Genomic DNA, 22,301 nt, shown 5'->3' on the forward strand with positions numbered 1-22,301 from the left:
CAGATGTTTACACAAAGGCCTATGAACTCAAACTGATACAAAGAACTGGGTTAAAGCTAAACAAGCAGAGGTCAGCACAGAGCTCCTACGATTGAATCATGATAAAACAATACACTAGTCCTAAGATAGCAAGAATATGATGCAATAAGTGAGGCTCTGGTCCCCAAACAGTATAATGCCCAGTACAAATCAATTTCACAAAAATCTATAATAGAAGTCAATGTAAATTAGGATTAAGAAAATAAAAATTAACAACCAAAAATATATGAAGAACAAAAAAGAAACAACTGAAAACATGAAAAGTTTATAATTAAAAAAGACACACAGACATATATATATATATATCAAAGTCTACAATCAGAAAAAAAAATAGATCTCAGAAATTTAGTGTGAAATTTAAGAGTAAATAGTAAGTTTTAGAAAGAAAAGAAATCTGTCAACATAGCCCCTCATTTTCTTGCCTAGGGAAAAGAGGGCTTAATCTACAGCCTTGGCCAAATATGATTGCCAGATAAATAAACCCTTAGATTCTACCATAAGTTAATTAAAATGATAAAAAATATTCATATACTAGTTTCTAACTCCAAATTTCTTTAAGAAAACCTTAAGATTCACAAGCAACCATCCAATTCCAAACTCTATGCCAGTGGTTCTTAATACTGGCTACATTTTAGAATCACCTGGGAAGCATTCTAAAATTGCTTATTCCCTGAACCCAGCCCAAAGAATCTGGTGTTGTCTAGGCCTAGGTTGGTTGGTTTTTAAAAAAATGTCCTATATGAGTGTAAGGTGTACCAAGGGTCAAAAATCACTGCATGAATCAAACAGTATGGATCCAAACTCCCACTACATTTAGCACAAGTTTGGGGAATAAAAACTTACCATTTTTAGAGACAGAGTTCATAAATAGAATGGGAGAAACTAGGAAAACTAATTCAGGGGCCAACTCTAGGCAACAACAATCAAACTGTTCCCCTTGCTAAATAAATAAATACATATATAGTATATAAAATATATATAAATATACATATAATAGACATTTATATATTTATATATGTGTATGTATGTCACTATATTTTATATTTCATCTAAAATTCCATAAATTAGAAAGTCATTGCTGTTTAAAAACTATGTGTAACTTCTGCTTCTAGGAAGATAGAGTAGATGTACATTTTCCTATTTCTCTCATTAAGTACAACCAAAAACCATGGACTTTATGAATAAACAAGCATATGAAGATCCAGACTGGGCACAGTGCTCATGCCTATAATCCCAGCCACTTGGGAGGCCGAGTGGGGAGGACTGCTTGAAACCAGGAATTCAAGACCAGTTCAAGACCACTGTTTCTAAACACATATATATACACACACACACATATGAATTCTATATATACATATATATCAATTCTATGTGTATATCAATCCATATATAGATTCTAACATACACACACACACACACACACACACACACACACACACACGAAAGATGGAGAGAAGGCAGAACAGCTAGGGATCTTGGAACCCAAGGAACGTAACTGATGACTTCCCTGGATTTTCTTTTTCCCTTATATATTCCACACTTGGGGACAGAGAAGCCAACAACCAGAAAAAGCTAACAGGTACAAACAAAAAAGCTCCAACAAAACCCTGCCCAAAAGATGAAGAGAAGAACACCATGGAAAGAAGAAAACTTTAGGCAAATTTCACTCTATGTCAGCCAAACACCACAGAAAAAACTGTAGTCCCACTCTAACCATGTCAGAAAGGCCTAGTGGACAGCCTAAAGTTCTATCCTCATGAGACTATAACAAGGCCCCACAATACTCCTGACATAGTGAAAAAAGACCAAGTAGGGAGCCAAGAATTTCACCCCTCTGGAAAGTGAAAGGACAGCTGCCCCAGCAGTGTCAGTAGACATCAAGTAGAACCTGTACTTCCTCTCCAAACTGGCAGCAATGAGGTGACCCTCCCAATACCCACTGAGGAGGACTAGAAAAAAGTTAAATTAAGACTTTCACTAACCAGTGGAAATCAGGTAAGCACCAATACAATACAGACTACACACGGAGAGCTAGAATCCCCACTCTGACTCAGCAATAATGAGGAGCCACTCCTGCTACTTGAGTAGGGCAACAGAGACTGAAAGGGGAATCTGGACTTCAACAAACTCTACCTGGCAGTGATGAGCTCTCTTCCCCTCCTAAAGTAATGTCATAAACATTCACCTAAAACAGAAGGTTTAAATAAGATCCAGAGTCTCAGAACATAATGGGGAAATAGGTCCTGTTTTCAACCAAAAATTACTCATCAGATCAAGAGTCAAAAAAATCACAAACTGACCAAAAAAACAAAAAAGATAAAAGTTAACACCAAAAAAAGACATGTCAGAAGTATCTGACAAATATTTTAAGAGTCTTTAAAAAAATGCTTCAATGAACAATCATGAAAATAATTGAAACAAATGTAAAAATAGCCTCAGCTTTACCAGTACCTTGTGATAATATATGTACATATAGAATAATACTAAAATAAACCACCAAAAAGTTTTGCATAGAAATATCCTCATAAACACTATAGATAAATCAAAAGAAAACTCTTTAAAAAAATTCAAGTAACCCACAGGAAGTCAAAAAAAACACAGAAATTTAAAAAATGCAAAACTTTAGCCATAACATATTAATAATTACATTAAATGTAAATCGCCTAAATATGCCAATTAAAAGGCAAAAACTGAAAAAGTAGATTTTAAAATGTAACTCAATTATATGTAGTATATAAGAAACTTAGAATATAAAAATACAGGCATGTTGAAAGAAAAATGATGGAAAAAATATAACATGTAAACAATAATCAAAGGAAAGCAGAAGTGGCTATATTAATAACAGATAAAGGAGACTTCGGCAAAGAAAATTACCAGAGACAGAGAGGGACATTACGTAGTGATGAGACATAATTCACCAAGAAAACATAACAAGCACTAATGTGTATGCACCAACCAACAAGCTATAAAATATATGAAGCAAAAACTAAAACTTGAAAGGAGAAATAGATAAATTCACCATTATGATTAGAAACGTCAATATCCTCTAACAACAAGAGACATAATAGAAAATCAGCAAGGATACAGAAATCAACAACACCATCAACAAAATTTATAGAATACCCCACCTCAACAACGGCAGAGTACTTATTACTTTCAAGTAATCACGGACCATATACCAAGAGAGAACATATACTGAGGCATAAAACATACATCAACAAATTTTAAAGAACTGAACAGAGTAGAGTCTCCAAGCACAATGGAATCACACTAGAAATCAATAACAGAGACATGATAGGAAAATCAAGCACTTGAAAACTAAAGAACACGCTTTCAAATAATCTACATGTCAAAGACGATGTCTCAAGGGAAATTAAAAAAAATACACTAAACCGAATAAAAATGAAAATACAAAAAATCCTATTAAAATTTGTAGGACACATGCTCCTACTTGAAGAGCCTAGACAAAGAAGAACAAAAATAAATGCAAGACAAGAAGAAAGAAAATAATAAAGAGTAGAAATCAATACAATTTAAAATATGAAAAAAGTTAAAAATATCAATGTAACAAACAGCTATTTTAAAAAACACACACAAGAAATTGACAAACCTCTTCCAAAATGACAAAAAAGACAAAAAGAGTAGTAAAGTTTCTAAATATATTTTTGTTTTTTAAGCAATTGTAAATGGTATTGCATTTTTAACTTTAATGTCCATGAATTCATTGTTAATGTACATAGAAAAACAACTGATTTTTATATATTTATCTTGCATCTTGAAACCTTGTTGCGCTTACTCATTAATTCTATGAGTTTATTTATTGGTATTTTCTACGTAGAAAATCATATCATCTACAAAAGGAGATGGTTTCATTTCTACCTTTCCAATCTGTATGCCTTTTCCTTCCACTTCTTGCCTTTTTGAGCTGGCAAGAACTCCCAGTACTGTGCTGAGTAAGAGTGGTGAGAGTGAACATCATTCCTGTTGGCCCAATATTAGGGGAAAACATTCAGTCTTTTACCATTAATTATGATGTTAGCTGAAAGGTTTTTATAGGTATGCTTCATCAAATTGAAGAAGTTATCTTTATTCCTATTATTCTGAGATCATTCAATACCGTAAATGGGTGCTGAATTGCGTCAGATTTTTTTTTCTACATTATGTGACTTTTCTTCTTTAGTGTGTTAATATGGTGCATTACATTGATTCAGTTGAATGGCACTCTCCCCACCCAACAACCCAGCTGTCTGTATGTTCTTAAGGTGGAAGCTCAGAGTGTTGTTTTTTTTAATACTATGACCCTGAATAAAGCAACGTATCTATATAGCTAGTCCCAGAATCAGTGGTAATTGCTTACATAAGACGCTCCACATGGCCAGATGATACAGATTGTGGACACATGAGAAAAACCTTCTTGTTGCAACTAAAATTAAAATATATCTGTGACTGAGAAAAAAAAGACTGTCAAATGAAAAATTCTACATAAAAAAAAAAAAAAAATCAGACACTGGGCATGGTGGCTAACACCTGTAATCCCAGTACTTTGGGAGGCCGAGGAGGGTGGATCACTTGAGGTCAGGAGTTCAAGACCAGCCCGGCCAACACGGTAAAACCCTGTCTCTACTAAAAGAAATTAGCTGGGTGTGGTGGTGCATGCCTGTGTTCCCAGCTATTCGTGAGGCAGGAGAATCACTTGAACCGGGGAGGTAGATGTTGCAGTGAGCTGAGATTGCGCCACTGCACTCCAGCCTGGGTGACAGTACGAGACTCCATCTCCAAAAAAAAAAAATTGGATTTTTTGGTTTACTTTACCTGATTCTATTAGTCACTGAATACAATAAACCAAATACTAAATAGGATTAGTTATGGCTTATAAATAAACATAAGAATGTGTATTATATTGCCATTCATTCATTGTATGTAAATTTCCTACAGCTACACTATAATATACAGCTTCCCAAAGCAATCTAAAAGTAACAAATTTTAATGATATAGCACAACTGAAGTTTGGTATAGTAAGTGCAAATAAGTATTGCAATGACAATTCATCATGGTAAACTCAAGGGTCTGTAAAAAATCAAATTATCGAGGACCTAGTTCAAGAAGTATATTAATACATAGATTTCTATAACTTGGCAGAGAATTCCCTACAATTGCTACATTTAAAGTAATCAACACATTCCTATATCTCAGAAGTAGATGGAAATTATGTGTTCATCTATCCTAATGTGTTAAACTTTTATTACAATAGTTTTAGTATATTTTTAGCTTAACATTAAGGTAGAAACATTCTATCAAACTAAGAAATTGCTCTGAAATTGCAAAAACCTGTACTATTTCCCTTTTTAAAATCAGAAGGATTACTTCTATAGCATTTAGATTGTTACATCTTATAATAATCAATTACGTGGTACTAATATGCATAATAGAACACAACGGTAGTAGTAATAATGACTGAGAAGTAGTATATTTACATACCAATAAAAGAAAACCCATGTAGAAGAAAATGAAGAAAATAAATGGGAGAGTGAACAAATGATGAAGTAATGCTCCAAAATACAAGAAAAAGAAAGAATGGGATACAGAATACAGTTAAGAGATTGGACTTCAGCAGAGCAGGAACCCTCTTCCTCTACATGGAGCATATTGTGAGGGAGGGAAGAATGAAATGAGAAGGAGGAGAAAAAGAAACAAAGGAAGAAAAAATAAAGGGAAGGAAGAAAGGAAGAAAGAGAGGGGGAAAAAAGAGATAAAGGAGGGAAGGAAAAGTACAGATATTGACTGTTATGGACTGAATTGTGTCCTGTCCCCCTACCACAACCACTACCAAATTTTATGTCAAAGCCCTAATGCTCCATGTTATTGTATTTGCAGATTGGGCTTTTAAAGAGGTATTAAGGTTAAATGAGGTCATAAAGGTGGGGCTCTAATCCAATATGACTTGTGTCCTTATAAGAAGAAGAAGAGACATTAGGAATGTGTACATTCAAAACCAAAGGCCAGGGCTGGGCACGGTAGCTTACGCCTGTAATCCCACACTTTGAGAGGCCAAGGCAGGCAGATCACTGGAGCCCAGGAGTTTGAGACCAGCCTGGGCAACATAGCGACAGCCCGTCTCTACAAAATATACAAAAATTAGCCAGGCATGGTGGTGTGCACCTGCAGTCCCAGCTACTCAGAAGGCTGAGGTGGGAAGATCCTTTGAGCTCAGGAGGCCGCGGCTTCAGTGAGCTGTGATCACGCCATGACATTGTAGCCTGGGAGACAGAGCAAGACCCTGCCTCAAACAAAAACAAAAACCCAAAGGCCATGTGAGAACACACAGAAAAGGCAGCCATCTGCAAGCCAGAGGGAGACCTCAGAAGAAACCAGACCTGCCAACACCTTGATCTTGGTAGTCCAGACTCCAGAACTAAGAAAATGAACTTTTGTTGTTTAAATCACCCAGTCTTTAGCATTTTGTTATAGCAGCAGGAACAGACCAATACATTAAGTTAGATGGAGGGACAGAAACAGTGAACTGCTAATAGTCTCCAGTTTTTCTTTGGACCAGAAAGCAAGTCTGACAAGACCAAGGAGAAATGGGATAAAGAAATTTTGCAACAGACCCAGAAGAGACTGAGGTGGTAGGCGTAGGGGAACATGTGAAAGGATTGCCAACAGTCCATTTCAGATTAGAGATCAATCTTTTGGGGGCATCAGTCTTCACAGTTACATAATTGCAGTTAAGCAGCCTGGTTACGAGGAACACAGCAAAATGGGAAAGGTAAAAACCTTTGAGGTTCTGTAAGTCTGAGTGATAACCTAGCTCTATCAGTGTAGCTATGTCTTGGGTTGTTATCTAGAGTTATAATAATGATAGTTACATAGAGTGTGCCAATAATAATATCTACTCCTTTTAGAGTTGTCTTAGAGTTATGTAAAACTTTATCAGAGAGTTGGTCAGATAGTAGACAATAAATAATAGCTACTATAATTATGACTATGGGATTAGTCTAGTATTGGTGCATTGTTAGGAAGATACAGCAAAAAAGAGAAGGAAAAAAAGGAGTTAAAAGAATGTGGTTCAGCCGGGTGCGGTGGCTCATGCCTGTAATCCCAGAACTTTGGGAGACCAAGGCGGGTGGATCGCTTGAGGTCAGGAGTTCCAGACCAGCCTGGGCAACATGGTGAAACCCCATCTCTACTAAAAATACAAAAAATTAGCCAGGCGTGGTGGCAGACACCTGTAATCCCAGCTACTTGGGAAGCTGAGGCAGGAGGATCACTTGAACCTGGGAGGTGGAGGTTGCAGTGAGTTGAGATCGTACCACTGCACTCAAGCCTGGGCAACAAGAGCGGAACTCTGTCTCAAAAAAGAAAAAAAAAGAAAGTGGTTCAAGTGACAGAGTAGAGTCTTGGCTAGATAGAGGAGTAAAGTGAATGCCTGAGGATACTGACAAGCCGGAAAACAGGAGGAAAAATAAGTTAAATGGCCTGAGGATGAAGTCCAGTTGAATTTTAAACCCAAGAAAATGAGAAGGATCGAAAGATGGGTAATTAAAATAAAAACCTCCAGAGAAGACTGCTGAGTGTGAATCAGCAGTTACTTCTTATATGTAACACCACAGAGAAACATAACAAAAAAAGAAAGCCAGCTAAATGGTCGTGGCCTTGTCATTAGGTAGCAGTGTATCTTCAAAGAAAGAGCTTAAGCTGCGAGCCTTACTGCTATTTGAGGATCACTGACAAATTACCTCTGGTTTCTCCTTTATTCCACTTCCACTGTACCCTCTCTCCGACAACACGCACATACACACACACACACACACACACACACACACACACACTCATCATTGTAGTAAAGATCAAGAAAGGCAGAAAACAAGAGCAAAGATCTGGAAAGCAGGCACATTTTCAAAACTGACATTTGTCTTGGGCATCCTCCCACTTCCCTTTTCCCTCTCCCAGTCCCACCTCTACAAGCCCAAAAACCCCAGCTCTCACTGCTGGCTCCACTCCCAGAAAAAGCCCAAAGTGCCATGTTTCTCTCTGACCTTTCTTCCCTTGCTCCCACCTATTAAAACTTCCACTGAGTCTATCTCAGTTTAACAAGGGAAAAGGCAAACTGATTAAGCCTTTTCATAATGATGCCAGGATGAACAGTTACTCTCTCATCTGTGCTTAAACCTCCCAAGTGTGTTTGGCTTAAAAATTGAAATGAATCTATTTGGCAAAATTTCAGGCAGAATGGAAAAGGGATAATTTGAGGCAAGGAGATTTTCTTTCTTCCCTATTTTAAAGTTGTGAGGAAGAAAAAGAAGTGTTTGTCCTAACTGACAACAGACAACCACCACAGAAAAAAACATCCACAGCAGCTCAGAATGCTACACTGATACACTTAAGGGTACTTTTTAGGTATACAGGCCTGCACAGGATGCTGAAGTGGGGGGCTTATGATAGCAAACATGAGGAAGCAATCTACCCTACTATAACCCTGAAAACAGTGGTTCAGAACCATCTACCAGGTCATGGTAATGACTCTCTTTTCTCTTCCCTTTATTACAGAGGCTGCCCCTCACCCTGCCCCCAAGATGGTCCCCTGATAAAAGGAGGTGGGGAAAAAGGAGGCAGCCATAAAGGCAGCAGCAGGAGTGAACTCTCCACCTTAGTTATTTCCTGTTAGAAGTGGGGAAAGAATCTGCAGCCTAGAAGCCTTAACAGAAGCCTGAGTATAAAGCAAGAAAATAGCTGTAGATAGAATCACATGAAAAACTGACTATACAGGAAAAGGTGCCATTCAATGAGAAAAGGGGGAAAAGTATCACTGAAGAAAGAAACACTCTCTTCCCTCCCTTCCCAAAAAAGATAGAAAGACAATCAAATGTTTCAGAGCAGGGATCAGGAAAACTTTGGCCCACATGCCAAATCTAACCAGCTTACTGTTTTGGTAAATAAAGTTTTATGGGAACACAGCCACACTTATTCACTTATGTGCTGTCTATATGGCTACTTTCACATTATAATGGAAGAGATGAACGACTGCAACAGAGACCATATGACTTGTAAAGACTAGAATATTTACTATCTGGCCCTTTACAGAAAAAAGGCCCTGCTTTAGGAGGTCAGGGGTAAGAAGGGGACTGAGATGAGGCCATCGGATTTGATAATAAGTGATCTCTGGCAAATATGAAGAAACAATTTAAAAGAAGTTTAAAAGAATGTAAATGTATTTTAATAAAGTAGAGACAATAAGGATAAGGTATTCTTTCGAACAGCCTCTAGGAACAAAGGAAGACTACATGCAAGTCTGCATGGGGAAATAAGAAATTTTCTTGATCTCACCAATCTTCCTCCTCTTGGAGTCATCACTCTCTTTAATCACCAACCAAACAGCCTCCCAAACTAGAAACTTCAGAATTTTGGTAAGTGATTCTAGCTCCACACTGCTTTCTGTATCCTCAGTTCCAGGTGCAATGCTTAGTATGCAAAAGATAATGTTTGTTGAATAAAACAATTTAAGAGTACAGAATATAGAGAGAAAAGATTGAGAAGAGAGAAAAAAATTCTGTCCCCACTTCATACCTGGAAAAACATTCCATGCCACCTCTAATGGCTACGTGGCTTGGACTCAAGTCTTAAGAGTCATCATAGGCCGGGCGCAGTGGCTCACACCTGTAATCCCAACACTTTGGGAGGCCGAGCCCAGCGGATCACTTGAACTCAGGGGTTCGAGACCAGCCTGGCCAACATGGTAAAACCCCGTCTCTACTAAAAATACAAAAATTAGCCGGGCACAGCGGCACGTGCCTATAATCCCAGCACTTTGGGAGACCGAGACAGGTGGATCACTTGAGGTCAGGAGTTCAAGACCAGCCTGGCCAACATGGTGAAACCCTGTCTCTACTAAAAATATAAAAATTAGCCACGTGTGGTGGCATGTGCCTGTAATCCCAGCTACTTGGGAGGCTGAGACAGAAAAATTGCTTGAACCCAGGAGGTGGAGGTTGCAGTGAGCCGAGATCATGCCACTGCACTAAAAAAAGAAAAAAAAAAAAAAGGTGTGGTTATTTAAAAGAGCCTGAGACGACTCCTCTTTCTCTTGCTCCTGCTATCACCATGTGACATACTCATGCCCCCACTGCCTCAGGAAGTAAAAGCTTCCTGAGGCCTCACCAGAAGCCAAGCAGATGCTGGCACCACGTTTGTATGACCTGTAGAACTGTGGGCCAATTAAACCTCTTTTCTTTATAAATTACCCTGCTTCAGGTATTTATTTATAGCAATGCAAAAACAAGCTAACACACACATATCAAAGCCTACGAGTTACATCTATATTTCCTACTAAAAATTTTACAGATTTAGCTGCTAAATTTAGGTCTTTGGTGCATTTTGAATTAACATTTTTATATGGTATGAGGTAGGAGTCTAATTTCATTTTTATACATGTGGATATCTAATTGTGCCAGCACACTATTGTTTTAACATCAAATGAGAAAATATATAAGATAATTTGATACTACAAATATTTGTGGTTGTTAAAATTCAGGCACTAAGCAAACAGCTCAGCAGAATACTACAACAAACATGTAACTAATTTCCTGTCTCTAGTTTCTCCTTCAGTATCTGTTTTATATCTGTTTAAAACACAGTCCAGTAATGCAACAACTCTACATAAAACTAAAGATACCTACTACTGACAGAATTAGAATTTCTGGAAATTCTAAGACAGAACTTGCCCCTGATTTTTCCAGTTTATACAAGCTCTCCACAATCCTTCGCTCATGGCCTCCTTCCTCTCTTTTCAATTTTCCAGGCTCATCTCTTACCATTGTTCCCAACCACTTGGTCTGGCCACACAATGTTACTAGACACATCTGATGTGAAGTACTCTTAAAAGACTCTGTAGATTACTCATGCTAGACTTTTGGCTTTCCTTACCCTGAGGGTTCCCTGAAGCAGAAAGAATTTTATTTATCCCTACATTCGAGAGTCCAGCAGAGTGCCCAACACAAAGCAGGTGTTTCATAAACACTTGCTAAGTTAAAGGAATACACAGGCAGGCATGGTGGCTCACACTTGTAATCCCAGCATTTTGGGAGGCAGAGGTAGGAGGATCACTTGAGGCCAAGAGTTAGAAACTAGCCTGGGCACAACACTATCTCTACAAAAGCAAAATTTTAAAAATTAGCCAGTCCTAGTGGTATGTGCCTATGCTCCCAGCTAGTCAGGAGGCTGAGGCAGAAGAAAAGCTTGAGGCCAGGAGTTCAAGACAGCAGTGAGCTATGATTACACCACTGCACTCTATCCCAGGCAATAGAGGAAGATCCTGTCTCCACTCCCCTCCCCACTCCAAAAAAAAAAAAAAAGGAATGTGCCTACAAATGGAAGACAGTGATGAAGGTAAAGGAATAAAGTAGACCAAGGCGACAGGTTTGGAAAATGTTAAATCATCTTGTTTAGCAGGAAAAATTGTCTATATAGGGGGATGTTGAGAGAAGGCTGGAAACCTGGATGGGACAGCAAGAGTGAAGGCCAAGTGAGGAATTTGTACAGTGATAGTTTTTTAGGGTAACTTGATGGATTTTTAGACACAGATTATACCAATTCTCTTTTCCCCCAGTAAGAGATTTGTGACTTTGGCTAAATTATTTGACTCAGAAAAGACTCAAATACTTCATACACAAAATTAGACTAATCTCTTTAGTATGATAGGCTCAGCTGGTAGGCCCATTACCCTAGACACAGAAGAAAAAAATAATCATGCTATAATAATGAAACTTGACAGTTATTTACAAGAGTTTACCAACTTTTGAGCAGTGAAATCTACTTTCCAAATGAACTTATACATGGAACCCTAGTACAGAATACTTTCTTAAACCCACAATAATTGAAAGGGGCATGAAAAAAACTGGAGGCCCCACACACCCACCTTCCTTCCTCTCACAAACATTAGTTCATATAATCAAGTGAACTTCAAATCAAATATGGGGAACCCTAAAGCTCTACTTTAGAACTCTAAAAGTTCTACTTTAGAACACAGCCAAAAGTTTACTAATCTAGAGGGATCTAGGTAAAGTCATACCATCAAGATTCCCCTTTGTGGCTACTGATATGAAAATAAATGCGAGGGAGGAAACAAAGACAAAAACTGGAAAGGAAGATTATTAGAATAGTCCCCTGTTCTAATAATCATGCCAGGGCCAGGTATCAAACAACTTGGGGGCTGCTCTTATATGTGGATATGCCGACATTATTAAAACCAGCCAATTCTAAGCCTCCTTACCCTGCCTCACCTGTTCCTTCTCATTAAAATCATGATAAAGGCTCTCCCCCATGATTTCCCTAGCTATTTCTGCCTCCTAAACAACCCTGGTGCTTCCCTATGAGCACTATGTGGCATGGCATATATGCCACCCTGTCTGAGGTGCCATGCCCTCTCCACTTAGAAACTGTATCAATCTTTTCAATGGCAGTTGTCTCCTGACCTGTTAGTTTCACTATATTTGAATAACAATATAAACCACATTTTAAAAAGAGTTCAGGACCAAGCACCAAACAAACAGCACGTACTGAGAGAATAAAATGTTAAGTATTAAGAATCAGCACGGCTGGGCATAGTGGCTCATGCCTGTAATCCCAGCACTTTGGGAGGCTAAGGCGAGAGGACTGCTTGAGCCCATGTGTTCGAGACCAGCCTGGGCAACACAATGAGACCCCATCTCCACAAAAAAAATTTAAAAATTAGCAGGGGTGGTGGCACATGCCTGCAGTTGCAGCTACTTGGGAGGCCAAGGTGGGAGAATCACTTGAGCCTGGGAGATCAGGGCTACAGTGAACCCTAATGGCACCACTGTACTCCAGCCTGGGAGGGACTATCTCAAAAAAAAAATAATAATAATAATAATAAAGAAAGAAACAGTATGAAGATGAGATTTTCTAGTTATGAGAGATGCCAAAGCAGAACGTTTTAAGAGATAAACCTGACATATAGAAAATATTTCTTGTTTTTATTAAAACACATTAACTATAAATATGTTTAACATCATTTCTTATCTTCATCATTCGAGATATCTGAGCCAAAAACCTAGGCCAAAAATGCTGACTTTCATTTACATTTCACATTTAGATAATCAGAAAATACAAATAGGCAGAATCTGGCCACATCTCAACAACTTTACCTTTATTACCCTGGTTCAAGCCACCATTATCTCTTACCTGGACTACTGAAGAAGTAACCTCCTCACTATTCACCTGGCTTCCATTCTTGTCCTGCTACAATCCCTTCTCAGTGAAGAATGAGCCCTTTAAATCACATATCAGACCATACCATTCCTCTGCTCAAAACCCTGCAATGGTTTCCTGTTTCACTCAGGGTAAAAGTTAAAGGTCCTGCCGTGGTTTATGAAGGCTCTAAGTGATCTGGTCCCCTGACATCCCTCTGATCTCATCTCCTACTTCTTTCACCATCTTATCCAGCTCCAGCCACTTAAACCTCCTTACTGTATCTAAAATATCAAACACAGTCACACATCAGTTTCCTCGGACTAGAACATTCTTTCCCCAGAAATCTGCATTGCTCATTTACTTAACTCCTTTACATCTCTACTATAAGTCACCTTATTAGACAGGCTTTTCTTGACCATCCTCCATATAATATCACAAACGTATCTGTCATTCTGTATCCCTCTTATCCTGCTTTTTCTTCATAGCAGTTATCAGTACCTGATATGTTACAGTTTTCATTTTCTTTGTGTTTTTTTCCCGAGACAGTGTCTCATTCTGTCTCCCAGGCTAGAGGGCAGTGGCACAACCTCGGCTCACTGCAACCTCCGCCTCCTGGGTTCAAGCAATTCTCCTGCCTCAGCCTCCAAAGTAGCTGGGACTACAGGTGTGTGCCACTATACCCACCTAATTTTTGTATTTTTAATAGAGAATGGGTTTCACTATGTTGGTCAGGCTGGTATTGAACTCCTGACTTTGGGTGAGCCACCCACCTCAGTCTCCCAAAGTGCTGGGATTACAGGCGTGGGCCACCGCACCAGGTTTTTTGTGTGTAATTTATTGTCTCTCCCCACTACAAATAGGGACCTAAGAGATTGGAACTTTGTTTCATTCACTGCTATGTATGAGTGCCTAAAACAGTGTCTGAGCAGGCACTCAATAAATATGAAATAAATTAATATACCAAGGCCTTTCTGAGGGATTTACACTTGTACTGCTCAAAATCCATAAACCTCGAAAAGAGACAAAACTGGATCACTAGTGGTAATATATAAAAATGTAAAAATAAAAATGTAGTCTTCTAAGAAAGATAGAAAGCTTGACAGTAAATGATTAACTACCAAAAGAATAAAGTATAAATGAGAGATTGGCAACCATGTGAACTCACCTTAAGAGAATAATAGATACCTACAAATGAACATGTGAAAAACTTTATAAGAAAACTATATAATTAAGCACAGAGAATAAGACTATCTTGCCAAGATTTGCTAACTTGGCAAACATCCATATTAAACTCAGCTTCCCCAATTCCAGATACAAATGGAATTGTGAATTTGGCAATTCACTGGAGAGAAAGACTGCATTACAATCTAGGTTCACATTAAAGTTACCTCATTCTTCTCAACTTAGATCTGACCCAGAGGAAAATTTTTAACAGATTCTATTGGACATGTGCCATACTATAGTCAGTAAAGTTCAAAATTAACATTTTAGATGTTAACCTAAATGATCTGTTTTGTTTTCCTAAAACTAAACTGCACTAAAAATATATGCATTATGAGTATAAAATGAACTATTTTGAATAATGTTTTGTCAAAGAAAAAGCAATTTATAACACCAGTCCTTCCCTCGTATTTTGATTTCATTCATGTAGTGCCTCACCCACGGCTGAACACATGGTAGCACTCAAGCTGTTCACTGATAAGAGAGAGATAATATTCTTTCCTTCAAGGTTTATTAAATATAGATATGTCCACCTCAACCTTCCCAGTTATTAAAAAATGCAAATGAAAATTATGTACCCCAAATTTGTATATAAATGTATTAATCATTATTTAATAATTAGTATGTCATAAAGCATAGTATTAGATACTGAAGACACAAAATAAAAATTGCACATGCTGCTATCAATAAATTCATAATGTGGTAGAGAAGTCATATAAACTATAATAGAAAATGACAACTTCTATGATCTTGGGGTACACAGGATGCAAAGGAAGCCCAGAAGAAAAGTTCCCAAGACAGAATGTGTAGAAAAAAGATGGGAGAAAATGCAGGCACAAAGTAACACTTGAGAAGAGGGCAGAGGTAAACCTAACGCTACCTACAAATGATAGTATGGCTAAAGGAAAGGAAATATCACATGAATAAAGATGTATGCAGAGCCCAAGGCCTTACATGACACCCTTAAAAATTTGGCTATTAATGGGGAGGATCTTAAGTAAGAGAGTAATATGAGCTGTGTTTCATTTAAGATGATCAATCTAGCAGCAACATGAAGTTTACTTTAGAAAGGAGATTGAGACTGCAGATTATTAAATCGGTTGGTACTGATCCAGAAGAAGGTAGAATGATGGCGGCAGTGGTGGCTTTGGCAGCTCAGGACTGAGTGCAAGTAACATAGAATCAGCACGATTCTCCAAAGGCTCTTCAGGTTCTCCTCTGTCTTTCGGTCAGCAGTCTCAGTCCATTTGCGGAGGAACATTGGTGTTACAGCAGTGGCGTTTAATAAGGAACTTGAACCTGTACAGAAACTCTTTACGTACAAGGTTAGAGAATACAAATCTAAGTGACAGACATCTGGAGGATCTGTTGATACTGATCCAGAGTACCAGCAGGAGCCAGAGAGGAAGCTTTTTAAGCTCAAGCAAGTGTACAGTAAAGCAGACATGAATACATTCCCTAACTTCAAATTTGAAGATCCCAAACTTGAAGTCATCAAAAAACCCCAGGACTGAAGAAATAAAGTAAAATTAATCTGGTAAGTTGTCAAGGGTTAGCTGTACAACTAGCTAGAAGTTTCAGAATAAACATACATTCACAACTGTCAAATGTTCTTTTAATCTCGATTCCAAATAAAATATTTGGTGATGTGGAGTATTAAAAAAATCTGGAAGGAAAAATAAAAATGTGGATGAAGAGAAGCGGATATTACTTGAGAGATATTAAGAAAGTTACAGAGATGGGAACTAGTGAATAATGAAAACTTGAATCAGCTCAGTGGCAGTGGAGCTGGCCAGGAAGGAAGGAAAGAAACATCAACAGGACCTGGTGACTGATTAAAGGCAGAAGATTGGGCCAGGACAGTGGCCTGTAATGCCAGCACTTTGGGAGGACAAGGTAGGCGGATCACTTGAGTCCAGGAGTTTGAGATCAGCCTGGGCAACATGGTGAAACCCTGTCTCTAAAAGAAAAAAAAATATATATATATACAAAAATTAACCAGGGGTGGTGGTGCATGCCTGTAGTCCCAGCTACTTGGGAGGCTGAGGTGGGAGGATCACTTGAACCCAGGAAGCGGAGGTTCCACTGAGTGGAGATCGTGCCACTGCACTCCAGCCTGGGTGACAGAGTGAGACCCTGTCTGAAAATAAAATAAAAAATAAAGGCGAAAGATTGGACAGATGGAGGATACTCTTGGTTAATGGCACCACCATCTAACCAGTTGCTTCAAATATGTAGTTGGTTCAAATATAAACGGAGAAACAAGTCTGATGAAAAAACAGTGAAAACAACTTGGAGATATTGGATTTGAATTCTCTCAAAATAGTAAAGAAAAGAAAATTATAGCCGGGCTTGGTGGCTCACGCTTGTAATCCCAGCACTTTGGGAGGCCGAGGCGAGTGGATCACGAGGTCAGGAGATCGAGACCACGGTGAAACCCCGTCTCTACTAAAAATACAAAAAATTAGCCGGGCGTGGTGGCGGGCGCCTGTAGTCCCAGCTACTCGGAGAGGCTGAGGCAGGAAAATGGCGTGAACCCCGGAGGCGGAGCTTGCAGTGAGCCGAGATTGCGCCACTGCACTCCAGCCTGGGCGACAGAGCGAGACTCTGTCTCAAAAAAAAAAAAGAAGAAAAGAAAATTATATAAGCAGGTTATTAGAAATAAGTCTAGAATTCAAGACAGAGATAAAAGCTGGAGGAAAGCCAGGGAATGGTGATATCCTAGAAATCAAAAAAGGTAAGAGATTTAACAAACAGAAAATGGTTACCAATGCCAAATACGAGTAAAGGTGTCAATAATTTCAGTAGAGTGGTAGGAAAGACACAGCCAAAGTCTGTTCAGGGGTAAATGAGAGGCAAGTGGGCAAATGGAAGCAGCAAGTATCCATTAGTCTTTTTATATGTGGCTCTGAAAGAAAGGGGTAAGACAGCAGTAGAGAACAATTCTCTACTGCTGTCTTACCCCTTTCTTTCAGAGCCACATATAAAAGCAGTTCACTGGAACCTCCGCTTCCTGGGTTCAAGCGATCCTCCCACCTCAGCCTCCCAAGTAGCTGGGACTACAGGCATGCGTTTTCTATACTATTTTGAGATAATTCATATCCAATATCCCCAAGTTGTTTTCACTGTTTTTTCATTCTCCCAAAGGAGAATTGTTTGTCTCCTAAATCAAGGAGCACGTGAGCCCGTAAAGTTCCATAGCAGAGAGGAAATAAGTGATGGGTAGGAGAAAAAAAAAAAAAACAAGAAGGAAGAGGCATACCCTTCTATAATATTACAGCCAGAAAAGGGTAAAATGAGGCCCCAAAGTTCAGGCATATGTATATGGCCTTTTAACTAGGACTTTTTAAGCAATAAGCATGCTGTGCTTAGGCTATCTCAGCACTATTGTTAAATGCTTTACTTATATAACTTTTGATACATTCATGTTATCATATGTTGTAATTGTTGTTGTTACTATTACATTTTCTCTATATAGCACTTATTATGTATGGGGCAATGTACTAAGTAGCTTTACAAAAATTATTTCTTTTAATCCTCACCAAAACCCTATGAGGAAGTATTTCTCCATTTTATATATGAGAAAACTGAGGGATAGAAAGGTTAAATAACTTGCCCTCAAATACTCAGCAAATAAAGGACAGAGTTGAAAATGGAACCCAGGCAGTCTAGCTCCAAAGCCCATGATCTTAATCATCAAGTTATGCTACCTCTTTTCAAGTGGATAAAGAATACTTTTGGTCACTAACTTAATCTGAAGACAACTATTTTCTAGCAGGAAATATTTCTAATTTTACAATACATGTAGGAGAAAATTGAGTTTACTGATCAGAAACTTGCTAGACTACATTATTAAGTAAAAAAACACACAGAATTAAAAGTAATATTATTTAAAACATCTGTACATTTTTAATCTGTATAAACATGTACATGTAACAATAGTTCTCATCTATATAAATATGTACATATAACAATTGTTCTTAAATTTTACCATGCATCAGAATTTCTTGGTAGGCTTGTTCAAATGCAGATTGCTGAACCCCTACTTCAAACCCCAATCTTTCCCCTATTACTTACAAAATAAAGTACAACTTCTTCTCAGCATGGCTTACCTTTGGCCATGAGGCACTGTCTAATTATTCATCTTTCAATATGTTTTTAGTACATTACCTATTTTTTTATGCTTTCCCTAATACAACCCTTCCTAATAAAGCCATACATTCCTTCTATGATTCCAAAGCACCTCCAAAATAGTAAAAAACAGAACAACAATGATAATAATACCAATTAACTCTGTGGGGCATTCCCCAAGGAAACATGAATTACCTCATTCAATCCTCATAACAACTCCTCAGGATAAAGATTATAATTATTCTCACTGTACATATGGGAAAAACGTGAGACATGGAGAGCTTAAATTGGGCATGGTAATACAACCAGCAAGTAGAAAAGCTAGGATTCTTCCACTGCAATTATACTATATAAGCAATTACTAGACGGTTCAGTACTTGGATACTATTTAGATACTAGTATGTATCTAAATAATAAATGTAAATAATTTCCTTATTCATTTTTACACTTATTTAACTGACATTTACTGACTGCCTATTATATGCCAGGCATTGTGTTAGGCACTAAGGACTATCAGGTTAAAAACAAGGGAAGACCCAGTACCTGCTCTCTTGAGACATGCAATCCAGTGGAAAAGCCCAACATTAAATTAAAAATCACAGAAATATTTCAATAAATATGTGTTAAAAACAAAAAGTACAAGTCACGCCAAGATTATAATAGGAAGATCTAACTGTTTATAGTTATTGTACTGGTAGTGTCCTATTACAAGAGTATAAGTTACACAGAATATGCATTTCAGGATGCCAAATAATTCCATTTCAAAATGACACTTTCAAAATCAAATTAATTAATTATAAGACCAAAGTCATATAGTTAAAATTTAAAACATATTATTTAAAATGAAATTTAAATTTGTCAGCTCTTTTTTTCCCCTTAGCAAATGGAGCTATTACCCATCTGACACAGAATGTAATAAATATAAACTATCCAAAACGAATAAAATAGCATTTGAAAATGTCCTTGCAATATTGGTCATGATAAAGGTAAAATAATATGCCAAGTTCCTGACAATCCTAGTAGTGCATAAAGTACTTCCGTTTTGGACAATGCTAACTTTCTTATGATTGAATTAGATCCATGACTTAATATACACCATTTGTAAGATTTTTTTTTTTTTTTTTTTTACAAAAAGCAGACTTCTTTCATAGTAAATTTCAAAATGAAAACCAATATTTTTTTACAGAGGAAAAATGCCTAAAAGTCCAAATACTGATCTTACAAAGAGACATGAAAGGTAAAATCAAGTATGAACCAGGCCTGGATTCCCGTATCTTCAGTTTCTATTTATCAAACAGAAAAATCTTTCCTACTTTCTCCTTTCCTGTATAAGACCAAAACTATGCAATATTCTGTTTGTATTACAATTACACTAATTCAATGCAGGTCACTTGCTTTTTACTGAGTCCAGATGACATTCAGTAAACTAAACATGGGCCAATTAGTTTAAAAAAAAAAAGGAAGAAAAGAAAAAAGGAAGAAAGGAGTGACTTCTGATTGCCTTTGGGTAGGTCATACAGTGGCTACAGAGCATCACAGCCTGAACTTCATTTTGGCTAACACCAACCATACGGCTAACATTAAGGACTAGCATTTTTTATTCCTTTCAGATTTCTCACGTTTGGAAATTCCAATTTAAATACATTTTCTGGTGAAAGTGAGGACAGCACTCCTGCATAATATCAGTTTTCCCCTAATTCAACTCCAATGTCTTATTTTAGAGCTACTAAAATGGAATCTGCACAATGTCTAAAAAAGTATAATAATCATTTTTAACCAATATTTTTTATGTATTACAGTTTTAAATGAGCAAATGAAACTGATGATTTAGCTGACACAAACCCACACAAAAAAAGATGGTCTAAAGCTATGAAGTTTCAATATCAATGTCTGCAATCTCAAATCAACCTGAACCACCATACAATTAGGTAGATGATAAACTAAGTAACAGAAATATTCATAACTAAAAGCAATATTATTTTAAAATATTTTATTAGGTGCTGGCACCCAACATTTTCTTATAATCTATCATGTAAAGAAATCTGTTTTACTATTCCTTTTAAACTCTCTACTCATGCTACTTTAGTTCTGTTTCTAGAAATAAATAATAGACTCTCTGCTAATTTTTTTGGCTAAGAAATTTTTTGAAAGTTATAATGTAACTAAGTTAAAATGTACATATAATCGTAATTTGATATCAGACTGCTTTCATACAAAAAACCTACATTAATTCCTCAAGTAAATTTACACTTTATCAATTGTTGGTATTTTAAATTAAAAAATACTCAAAAGAAATTATTCATTCACCATTATTACAAAAATGGAAGTCTCCAAATATGTAAACTAGCTTGATGTTTAAATTTGTTACCTATTTAGCCTAATTTTTTTAAACTTGCCTAAATTTAACTGAAGAATATTATGTTCCTGCAAGTGTTCATGAATACAAAGATACAGTAATGAAGATGGAAATTATTTACTCTAACAATTCTGACTGCATGACTGTTAAATCACTTACATACGGCCAAATGATCTACAAGGAAGCAGGGAGGTCCTGAAATTGTGTACTCATATCCATTTTCAACTACTGCACAGGTGACACAACCAATCAAGGCATTACTGAAACAGAATGGGAATAGAAAGCACTTAGTGAATAAAAGTGACTTCTTTAGACAAAAATGTAGAGGTTAGCTTGTGACCAAGATGGAAGAAACAGCAGCACCATTCCTCCCATTGCTTGTTCATATTAAGAGAAAACCAAGACCACCAAGAGGCAAAGGACAGAGGACAGCAACACCAGCAAAGAGACAGGCAGCAGTGAGGCAGAGCATGAGAACAGTATTAAGAGTTAAACATGGAGCACAGAGTGGGTAGTTTAAAATGTCAGTTTTACTCAACTATTTATAGGACAGTTCTTACATATCATTGAATCAATAAGCACTATTCCCAAAAGCTTGGAAATAATGTTACAGTGAAATATTGGTTATGTAAAAATCTTATTTAATGTACTAATTACTATTTAGAAAAGAGCAAATATAGTAAATATTAAGTAAAAATTAACAATAATTAAAATGGGCTTATGGTCTGAAATATAATAGTACATATTATGGGAAAGGATTACTGTTCTAACAACTACGCATAAAGCTGTGAAAAGGCAACAGTTATACTAGTCTGTAGGAACAGTACTCTAAAAATTACAATAGGGAGATATACTTCTTTTTTTTTTTTTTTTTTGAGACAAGATCTTATTCTGTCACCCACACTGGAGTGCAGTGGCATGATCACGGCTCACTGCAGTCTCAACCTCCTGGGCTCAACCGATCCTCTCACCTCAGGTTCCTGAGTAGCTGGGACTACATGCGCATGCCACCACACCCAGCTAATTGTTTTTGTATGCTTTGTAGAGACAGGGTTTTGCCACGTTGCCCAGGCTGATCTGAAATTTCTGGGCTCAAGAGATCCACCCATCTCAGCCTCCCAAAGTGCTGGGATTATAGGCATGAGGCACCATGCCTGGTCCAATATGGATATTAATCCTCCTGAAATAGATGGGATTTTAAAATGCAATACTCAGTTTCAATGTTGAAATGTGCTCTTCTTTGACTGAAAATGACACGACACTGTGAAAGCTTTCTTCTTTTTTTTTTTTTTTATTATTATACTTTAGGTTTTAGGGTACATGTGCACAATGTGCAGGTTTGTTACAT

General features: G+C 37.4%; 1 protein-coding gene and 1 pseudogene across 1 annotated transcript in view; one reads left to right on the forward strand and one right to left on the reverse strand.

The window, feature by feature from the left end:
- The window catches only part of STK3 (serine/threonine kinase 3), a 359,556-nt gene that overhangs the window by 170,216 nt on the left and 167,039 nt on the right, over positions 1-22,301 (reverse strand). The gene's annotated exons all lie outside the window — the stretch shown is intronic.
- Positions 15,396-15,980, forward strand: LOC105739671 (annotated as a pseudogene).

Source organism: Nomascus leucogenys, chromosome 16 (assembly GCF_006542625.1).
Source record: "Nomascus leucogenys isolate Asia chromosome 16, Asia_NLE_v1, whole genome shotgun sequence".
Classification (NCBI taxonomy): domain Eukaryota; kingdom Metazoa; phylum Chordata; class Mammalia; order Primates; family Hylobatidae; genus Nomascus; species Nomascus leucogenys.